At 37.8% G+C, this 10,717-nt stretch overlaps 1 long non-coding RNA gene and 1 other non-coding gene across 2 annotated transcripts; both read left to right on the top strand.

Moving 5' to 3' along the window:
• Nucleotides 1-307: 307 nt before the first annotated feature.
• On the top strand, nucleotides 308-725 carry LOC136485560 (uncharacterized). The gene is made up of 3 exons (XR_010766477.1): nucleotides 308-365; nucleotides 506-565; nucleotides 643-725. It is a non-coding gene; the product is annotated as an uncharacterized lncRNA (long non-coding RNA).
• Nucleotides 726-9,751: 9,026 nt separating this feature from the next.
• On the top strand, nucleotides 9,752-9,860 carry LOC136490345 (small nucleolar RNA R71). The gene has a single exon (XR_010767634.1). It is a non-coding gene; the product is annotated as a small nucleolar RNA R71 (small nucleolar RNA).
• Nucleotides 9,861-10,717: the final 857 nt, after the last annotated feature.

The raw sequence follows: 10,717 nt of genomic DNA, 5'->3' as shown, positions 1-10,717 counted from the left end.
ATCAAATCCGCATACTTTCACAGTTTCACTAGCTTGGTCATGATGTTTTTGGCTGCATGACTGTCCAGCTAAGAGCAAGCGTGCCTGTTACTCAGAAGCCAAAGCATTTACAGAATGTATTTTGTTGTCAATGTTTATGTTGTTTTAAGTCCCATCATGGATATCTCGAAATCTTAAGGTTGCTGTGCTGGCCTGAATCTTGTTTAGTACCAAGTCTGGATACATATGGCCTCTTGTTATTACCAACATACAATTTTTTTTGTCCTGCTGTTCTTCTCAAGTTGGATGTTTTCTGTTTCTTCAGGGAGGTAGGGAGGTACCCAGCTGAATGAACAATGAATCGCCAATACACTCATTGATTGACAGTGAGTATATCTTCTTTTGTCCAATTGCCAATATGAAATAATTGTTTTGTAGTTAACATTGTTACATATATGTTTAATCGAAACTATTCTGGTCACTTTGTAACACTGTTAAACTGATTTTTACTTTGCTCTTTCTGAAGCATTTTAGTTGTCAACATTTGATGGGTCATGCAGCTTGCAAGTGACAAGTTCAAGAATAAGTAATTCTGTTAGTCCTCGTGTATTTCAACCTGCTTTTGGAACTTCTGTTAAATCACATTTGGAGCACACTGGTCAGATCGAGAAGGCCCTGCCCGAGAAGAAGTCCATCTAGAGCCGCAAGTTCATCTTCACACTAAGTAGCACTACTGAGCTAACCCTGTAAGTGAAGATATGTTACTTACTGAAAGCCCACTACTCTGTTCTTGCTGCCTTAAGTCTCATGTATGGATCTAAATAAAGGTTATGAGGAATGCCAAACTGCACATTTAGATTACCTGATGATTGTAGAGAAAACATGAATATTTGCAAGGTAATATCTACAAGAATATTTGCCAGGTCATGAATATTTAACTTGCTAACATCAATGCAACATTTCTGGAGTAGTGCTAGATAATTGTCATGCTAGAGCATTTAAAAGGAATACTTGTAATGCCAAATCCTTCCCATCTCTAAGAACTTGTAAAACTTGTTAGTGCGAAGAATAAATAAACATCTTTCATATACTTTACTGTGGCAAGTTTCAACTAATAATAAAGGACAAGTAGCAGAATATAAATTATTACCTGAAACAATGCAAGCTATAAGACAGGAAGCACAATTGCTTCAAAGAGGAGTCGTTTGGCATGACTAAGTCCGGAAATATGATCCCAATCCACTCCTGGATTAGAATTAAGAACATCCCTTTCAAGTATTTTAGCCAAGTCCATATCCAGATCTTCATACCGACCCTTCTTGGACTTACCTTCTTTAGCATCACTACTCTAGAAACAGAATTCGAAACAAGTTTGTATACAATCATATCCCCTTTTATATATCATCCTTATGCTAAGATTGGAAGTTGCCATTTAGTTCATGTTTAAGTTTTTGAAAGAAAAAAACAAACTTGTTTCAAATTCCTTTTCCAGAGTAGTGATTCTGAAGAAGGTAAAGTCCAATAAGGGTCGGTATGAAGGTCCTAATAGGGACATGGTTGAAATACTTGAAAGGGATTTCTAAATTCTAATCCAGGAGTGGACTGGGATCATATTTCTAGACTTAGCGATGCCAAACGACTCCTCTTCGAAGCAGTTGTGCTTCCGGTCTTATAGCCTGGATTTTTTAGTTAATAATTTATATTATGTTACTTGTCCCTTATTATTGGTTCAAACTTGCCACTGTAAAACATCTGAAAAATATTTATTTATTCTTGACACTAATAATAAGTTTTACAAGCACTTAGCGATGTGAATGATCTGGCGTTACAAGTATTTTCTTTTAAATCCTCTAGCATGGAAATTATCTAGCACTACTCTGGAAATGTTGCATTGAGGTTAGCAAATTAAATATTCATGGTCTCGCAAATATTCTTGTTTGGTCTACAATCATCAGGTCATCTAAAACTGCAGTTTGGCATTCCTCAGAGCCGCCTCTGCAATGGAACAAAAATGAAAATTAGAACATATACCATTCAAGTAAAAAATCAAGTAAAAGAGCATAAAGGCAAAAACAACTACTTAGATCCTTCTTTTTTTCTTTGTTTTTAAAGTGTCAATCCTTTGCTCCTAGTTGAATCAAAACAGGTCCTAAGTCCAAAACATGTAGCCCACATGAAACTTGTGTGGTTATGTTACTGTGCATCTATATAGCCAGTTCTGTTGCAGCTTCTGCTTAGCACTCATCTGCAACCCATTAATACAATAACACTCGTCAATGCATACTCAGGTTGTTAATCATTTAAGGTTTTTTTTTAAAAAAATCGACCCTATCATGATCAGATTTTTTTGGTACATCTTTTTAACATATGAGCTGCAAATAATTCAACATGCAGTATACCAATTTTGTTTGGCAGGTGATTAGTTTTGATTTTATTTGACACTCATTCATGATTCAACTAACATGGAAGAGTGAAAGTGGAAACTGAAAGTGGTATAATGCACCCAACTGCCGACAACCTACTTCAATGTCTTGGTCATCACCAAATTCAGCATTAAACAGCAAGCATGAAATGCCCCTAGTCAGGTGGGTCAGGGCTTTTTTGAAACGTGCTTAGCACGTGTTTCATTAAGAAGGTGATAGAAGTTTTAGTACTCTTTAAACCGAATTACAAAGACAAGTTCACTGTACAGGAACTGCTTTCATCAGTATGAGATGAGATGTGATATCCTCTAGGCCAAGGAAGTATACAGGAAGTTTTAGTACTCTTTAAACCACCATTGGGTTTAAGCAGGAAGCAGCTCGGCTAAGGAAGCATACAGAGTGAAGGCATTTAAGTTATTTTTTTTTTGTCGAAGCTAGCAGCTCAAAAACAACGGTATTAATAACATGAATATGCATCTCCATTTCATGAGAGCAAATTTGCATCCTAAAATCAAAATCTATAGGATTACTCAAAAGCTTCTACACGTTTAGGCAGCAAACTTGCACGAGAGGCTGCACATTCCACTAGAGCCTAATTAACATATGGCCCAAAGCGATCCAAAATGGTACCAAATTTTTATGCTTGGTCTCATATGGCTCAGTGAACCAAATTTGGTGTAGGTAGATGGAAAATTATATTATTTTAAAGGGGGTAATTCAACCCCATTTCTCCAGTTTACCAGAAAATAAATGTAATAATGACCACAACTACTGATCAGAAGATTTTGTGTGGAGCCATAATTTGGGTCTCCATGCTTGTAAAAAAAAATCAACAGAGCTGCAATATACATGGTTCACAAAACGGATATGCCATTTTATAGAAACCTGATAACAACTTCTAACTTTCCACAGCTCTCACACATTTTGGTGTCGTATGCGTCTAAATTTTTTTCAGCCTTGTATATACCACAAGTTAAGGAAATACTAAGTTTTAGATTTTTCGGAGATGGTTTGCTATTTTTTTACAGTTTAAATGAATTTTTGTGTGATGGAACAAAGTAATTAGAGGTAGAACTGAGGCTACCCCCGAAACGATCCAAAATGGTACCATTTTTTAATACTTAGTCTCATATGGACTAGTGAACCAATTTTGGTGGAGGTAGATGGAAAATTAATTATTTTGAAGGGGTCACTCAACCTCCTTTCTAGGATTTTGTGTGGGGCCATACTTCGGGTCTGCATGCTTGCATAAACAATTTTAAGCCATTTCGACCGAACCACAATATACATGATTCACAAAATGGATGCGCCATTTCATAAAACCCTGACTACAATTCCAAAGTTTCCATAGCTCTCATGCATTTCGGTATCGGATGCACCTCAAGGTTTTTCTCATCCTTGTATGTACCACAAGTTAAGAAAATACTAAGTTTCAGATTTTTCAGAGACGGATTGCTATTTTCTAGAGTTTAAATGAATTTTGCGTGACAGTACGAAGTAATTAGAAGTTGAACTGAGGCTACACTGAAATGATCCAAAATGGTACCACATTTTTATACTTGGTCTCATATGGCACAACAAACCAATTTTGTTGGAGGTAGATGGAAAATTACATTATTTTGAAGGGTTAATTCAACCTCCGTTCTCAAGTTTAGCACAAAATAAATGTAATAATGACCAAAATTGATCAGAAGAATTTAAGATTTTGTGTGGAGCCATACTTTGGGTCTGCACATTTGCAAAAAAAATTTCAAGCTATATTTGACAGAGTGGGACTATACATCTTTCACAAATAGAAACATCACTGACTTAGTTATATAACTATGTGTGAAATGTATCCATTATGAAAAATGCTTAGCACTACTTTGTTAAATCATTTGTATTTTTTATGCAGTGATTATACAATAAAATCACATTGCCATGCAAGTTTGTAGATTTTTGTAACCAAGTTGAGATATTATTACATTTCAATTTCAATATATGAGAAATTTAAACATAATTTTAGGATCATAAATTAATTAAAATGAAAAAGTGATCAACTACAAAGTTGTAGACCTCATCGAGATCTACAACTTTGGTTTTAGTCATTTCCCCATACGAGTATGTTTGAACATTTCAAAAATTTGAATTTCAAATATGAGAAATTCAAACAAAACTTTGGGATAGTAAATGCTTTCAAATGGAAAAGTTGTCAACTACAGAGTTTTAAAACTCATCGAGATCTACAACTTTTTTTGTCATTTCTTTATTTGAATTAGTTTGGATAATTCAAATTTTAAATTTCAAAATATGACAAGCTCCCATGTCCCTCACTTCCCTCCTTATTCCAAGCTTGTAACATGCAAATGAACAAAACAATAGAAAATAAAATATTCAATTGGTAATGAACAAAACAACAGTTGCAATAATCGTGCCTCCTCCTATGCACAAGGTGGTATATTACCTGCTACATTTTTCATATATAGTGTGTTACTTTTCCCTTTCGAACTTGCTGACGGACCAATATCCTAAGGGTTCCCCATAGGGTCGACTACCTGACAAGTAGATGGGCAGGCCACGGTTTGCGGGAAGGCACGAGACAAGGTGGCGTGCTTTCCAAGACATGAAGGACCGACCTAGTTAGACTATAGGAAAGTCTATCTCTGTAATTAGATTGGAAATCTTCTGTTGTAACTGACTAGGACTAGATTATTGTTGATACTTCTTAGTGACTTGTGGAGGAATTCGCAAAGCGGACAGAACTATCGCGTAACACTTCGCTCGATGAGTACCAAGTGTCGAATTTATATTATTCCCAAAGGAATGCGGGAGGCTGATTTATATTTATTAGTTAGGATTGCTAAAGGAAAGCCTAATTGTATCCTAAGTGGTTAAACAATATTGGTGGTTGTGTGTAAACTAATGAGTAAACTAATAAACAAGCTAAACTAGAGGTAGGATAGCTAGGCGGGAGAGCGAGTAATTTATCTTTGTGTAACAAAGGGTAAACAAATGACTTGGAGGAATGCGCTAGTACTTCGGGGCAAAGCCCGCCTACCAACTAAGAGAGTTAAATAGACAAGGTCTGCCATGAGCCCTATGATTTAATAACTAGACCTAACGTGGTGGAATACAGAGGATGGACAAGGCTATCACCATTTGCCAACTACCACAATCTATCCGGAGGCCTAGTCGTATCCACAGGTAATTTATAGCCTAAGCACCACGCTTAATCTACAAACTTACAACTTCGATTCGAGCTCCAATGAAATGAGATCAAAGCACCCTAACCAGATGGTGGAACTGGTACTAACGAAAGACTACTAAACAAGAGATAACCTATAATACTAATGCCGAGACCAAGCACCTAAACTCACTAATGATGAAAAATAATGAACTAGAACTTGGACTAAGCAAAGCAATAATACTAAATAATGTACTGAAAATAAAGTACTGAATAAAGTAAATGTGAAATCAAAGAATTACAAAGGAGCTATACCAAACCTAGAAGACTCTTCCGGACTTTGACAGAAATCCTGCTCTTGCTCTACTTCCACTACTAAACTACTACTCTAGAGCTACGCTAAGCTAGAGAGCTTGGAAATGAATGGGGTTCTTCTCCACCGAGATCCACACCTCCTTTTACAGTGTGGAGAGGCTAGGGGTATTTGTAGCTAGCTAGGGAGGTCGGTTGCCCCCCTAGGGCATCGGCCGGAGCCAAGGGGGCATCGATCGGCCCTTGTATGCACCGTCTTTCTATCGTAGCGCCATGGTTGGTCCTCAATGGCGGTTGTGAAGACAGCACATGTCGAAATTTGGTAGGTAAGGAGGTTCCAATATCAGTTGGAGGGCTCCAAATGTATGGCGGTGGACCCATGGAACAAAGGCCACTCCATCCTGTCCCTTGGTGCAAACTGACTTAAGATCAGTGGTGGAGAAGGCTTGGAGGGCCTCTCCCACGGATCGATGATGTGGCAGGGGGCAGTGGACCATTGGGCAGTGCCTAGGTGGCACTGGCCAATGTGGCATGTGGGCCCCTAGCCCCCCTGCCACGTTCACTTGCCTCTTTTATCCATATTTTGCACCATTTTGCACAAATTTGGCTAAAATTTCTACTTACAAATAATTCTACAAGTACATGTGATGATGATTTACCTCGCTTTATCACGCTTTTGGGTGAAATATTGATGGTCAAAACAGGTGTTAGTGACTGTCAACAAGCTCCCCCAAGCTACCCCTTTGCTCGTCCCGAGCAAAGATACAGGTTTAGCATGATATAGGTGTTGGATCAGGAGTTGCTACTATGTAACGCCCTACAAAACTTATATACAAACAAATACTATCTCTTGAATTGAACATGTTAGCACTTAGAAATCCATCATCAGTCTTAGCAATGTGGGACTTATAGCTTTCACCTTGACATAAGCAATTGCAAGATTGTGTAGCTAGACAGATACTTTTTCCCTACTTTGGTTTAGTTCAAACTTCCTAGAGGTTTTCAATAGATTTGAAAAGAAAACTTGCCTAAGTTCCTCATATGGTACACTCAAGTCTCTCAATAGTGTTTGAAACCTTACCAAGTCCATGGATCTTAACCTTAATATCTATCCTAAAGCTTATGTGGAGCTCAAGGTAGGGGATAAAAAGCATAGCCTACTTGAATTGAATATATTGCTAAGTCAAACACTTAGATCACAAGGAGCAACAAATCATACTAATTGATCAAGACGTGCATATGTGTGGTATATTTGGTGGAAGTGTACTCCTTTGAGAAGTTTCCCTCCACTAGCTTCTTTTTGAGAGGGCATGGCTACTTTTCTTTTTCACTCTCTCTCTTTCTCTTTTTTTAACACTAGAGCTTTTTGCTCTTTATTCTCTCTTTTTTTCCTTAGCCCATGCCTCTCTTTTGATGAAAGATAGCTAGAGAGGTAACTTTGATTCTCATAGAGCAATAATGTACGGAAAGCATGTGGTTGCATATTCTCAGTGTAGGAATAGCATATGTATGTGGGTGTACGTGATCTTAATCAAAAAGCATGATAAGATTCTCTACTCAGATCAACAAGGCTTGAAAAAGCTCAAAACAAACAAGCAATTTTTATAGTGGCTTTATCATGTATGAATGAACATGTATTTAGCTCTGGTAGGACTTTATCACCATTGAGGAACTACTAGCAAGAGAGTTTTAACATTTTGTAAAATAAAACTCCAAGTTGCTTTTACCATTCCTCAGATAGGTTAAAAGATTTACTCTAGTTTTAACTACAACATATCTCACAAGAACTTAGACTTGGTTCTAGCATTTGTAACCCACAAAAGCATTCACCCTAAGATGAACTCTGTTATCATGCTCAAAACTTAAGAAGTATTAGGTTGTATAACAAGCTTTTGCAAAGTATCATAGAGCAACTATTCATCATCTCCAGAATAACTTATCATCATGTATTAGAGCAGAGATTCTTTTAAGATAAATTTCAAGCATTCCTCTCTACATTCTATTATCATAGATATTGACATCGTAAAACAAACACGAATGCAATGAGAGGGTTTAGGATTTATCATACCTGAGCGGGGAGAGACATCTCCCCCAGGCTTACCTTTTGCATAGGTTGGACTCATCTTCTGGCAGCTCTTTGATTCTTTCTTTATTGACTAACTACTATTACTAGAATAATACATAAATGACTAAACTTATTTTTATTACTACTAGATAATTTATTCATTATTATTATTAATTTATTTTTTTAGTTTATTTTATTTAAATGCAAACCCTATCCTATCATGCATAGCTACTACAGAACTTTATTTATTAACATAGAGTAGCTAAATGCACTAACTAAACCTACAATGCAAAAGCAAACTTTTATTGGAAATTTAAATATGAGATGCAGCTACTGAAATGCGATGAATATGCAAGGGATAGAAAACTTACCTTTTGAACGCTCTCAAGGTTATTCTTCCTTGAGTGGGGGTGTTTCCTCTTGTTCCACCTCGGAGGCCTTGTCAGGATCAGGGGATGACGAAGTTGACGATGGATCTTTCTTTTTACGCCATGTCTTCTTATTCTTCTTCTTCTTGACAGGCTTCTCCGGTTCTTCAATCGGCTTTGGTTTCTTCATATTGATTTTCTTCATCGGATGCTTCTTCTTTTCCTGTTTCTCATCAAAGATGGGTTGTCCAAAGGAAAAAGCAAATATTTTGTTTCTTCCAGTAAAGTGGAATTGGATTTGCCCAAAAGCCACATATATGCAAGCATTTGCAGTATTAAGGAAAGGACGACCAAGGACTAATGGTGTATCCTTGTCATTGCCCATGTCTAAGATCATAAAATCTGTAGGAACATAAACACTCCTCACTTTGACTAACAAGTCAGTGGCTACTCCATCGAGATAACGGGTAGATTGATCGGCTAGCTGTAGGTAAACTGAGGTTGGAGCTAAGGCAGTGTAGAACAATCTACCATAAGTTTCCTTAGACATAATGTTAACACTAGATCCTTGATCACAAATGGCATTATGGAAAGTATGGGTTCCTATGGAGCAAGTAATGACGGGGTTCCCAGGATCACCTTTCTTAATAGGAAATCTCCAACCATTTAAAGAAAAGTCATACCTTGCCGTAACAATGTTGGCTGTCTCCATGGTTCCTTTAGGTTTGCCAGGAATTTTATCTTTTTCATAGGATGGTATGGCAACAACTATTAGTGCTAATTGGGTTTCTATCATCTTATTGAAACTAAGTTGATTCTTTGAGGCAGAAGAAAACTCATCCAATTTAGTATTTATATTTTCCAACATCTTGTCATGAGCATGCAACTTTTTTTTAATGCTATCAGTCATTCTACCATTACTAGAAACAAGATCTTTAAGGAAAGCATAACTATTACCTTGATTATTCAAATGCTTAGAAGAGTAATAATTGTTACCTCCTTGATTGTTGGAGTGTTGATTCCATCCTTGATGTTGTTGTGGATGAAACCCGTTGTCATTGTTGACAAAGTTGAGATCTTCCTGGGTCTTGGGACAGGCATTTCTCGAATGTCCAACATCTCCACAGACGTCACAAGTTATGTTGGAATCCATGGCTTTGAGTGTCTCTTGGGTACTCATCTTTTCATAATGTTCTACTTGCTTTGTGAGCAGATTCATCTTAGCTACAAGCACATCAACCTCTTTAATTGAATGCATACCTCGTTTACGGGCTGGAGTCGATCGTCGCTCCATCCTTGGTGGGAAACTATCTTCTCGATCAGCGTCTTGGCATCCGCAACACTTAGCGAAAAGAATGCTCCACTAGCAGCAGCATCTGAATGGCTCCTATCTAACGGAACTAATCCATGGCAAAAGTTCTGGATCAAAAGCTAGTCTTCCATGCCATGGTGTGGGCATGCAGAGACATACTCCTGCATTCGTTCCCAAGCTTCGGGAATTGACTCATCTGCTAGTTGCTGAAAACTAGAGATCTTATTGCGAAGAGCATTAGTCTTTCCCATAGGGAAGAACTTGACTAGGAAAGCGTTGGAACACTTGTCCCATGTGTCTATAGCACTGCGGCTAGAGTAAAACCATTGCTTAGCCTTTCCTAACAAAGAGAAGGGGAAAAAGCGAAGACGTATAGCCTCTTGGGTCACTCCCTTAATGGTGAATGTGCTACAAATCTCCAAAAAGTGTTGGAGATGAGCATTCGCATCCTCGTGGGCTTTTCGACAAAATGGACTAGCTTGAACCATCGTAATTAACGCTGGCTTAAGCTCGAAGTTAGCGTCCCCATTGATAACATTTGGTCTAGTGGCTATATTAGCAGCCGAGGGTGCAGAAAAATCACGAATGGACTTATCGCCCATGGTCATGTTGGGTAGTGATAGGATATGAGGGAAAAGGATAAACTACTTAGGATAACTAAAACCTAGTTAGCAAAGCTAACACAAAATATAAATTCGAAGCCAGTTGCCTTCCCGGCAATGACGCTAGAAATGCTTGTTGATACTTTTTAACGACTAGTGGAGGAATTCCGCAAGCGCACAGAACTATCGCGTATTACTTGACTCGGTGAGTACCAAGTGTAGAATTTATATTTTTCCTAAAGGAAGCTGGGAGGCTGATTTATATTTATTAGTTAGGATTGCTAACGGAAAGCCTAATTGTATCCTAAGTGGTTAAACAATATTGGTGATTGTGTGTAAACTAATGAGTAAACTAATAAACAAGCTAAACTAGAGGTAGGATAGCTAGGTGAGAGGGGGAGCAATTTATCTTTTGGTAACAAAGGGTAAACAAATGACTAGGAGAAATACGCTAGTACTTCGGGGCACAGCCCGCCTACCAACTAGGAGAGTT

This window comes from Miscanthus floridulus, chromosome 10 (assembly GCF_019320115.1).
Source record: "Miscanthus floridulus cultivar M001 chromosome 10, ASM1932011v1, whole genome shotgun sequence".
Taxonomy (NCBI): Eukaryota; Viridiplantae; Streptophyta; class Magnoliopsida; order Poales; family Poaceae; genus Miscanthus; species Miscanthus floridulus.
Note: the sequence above shows the minus strand (reverse complement) of the source record. Positions and strands in the feature narration are given on the sequence as shown.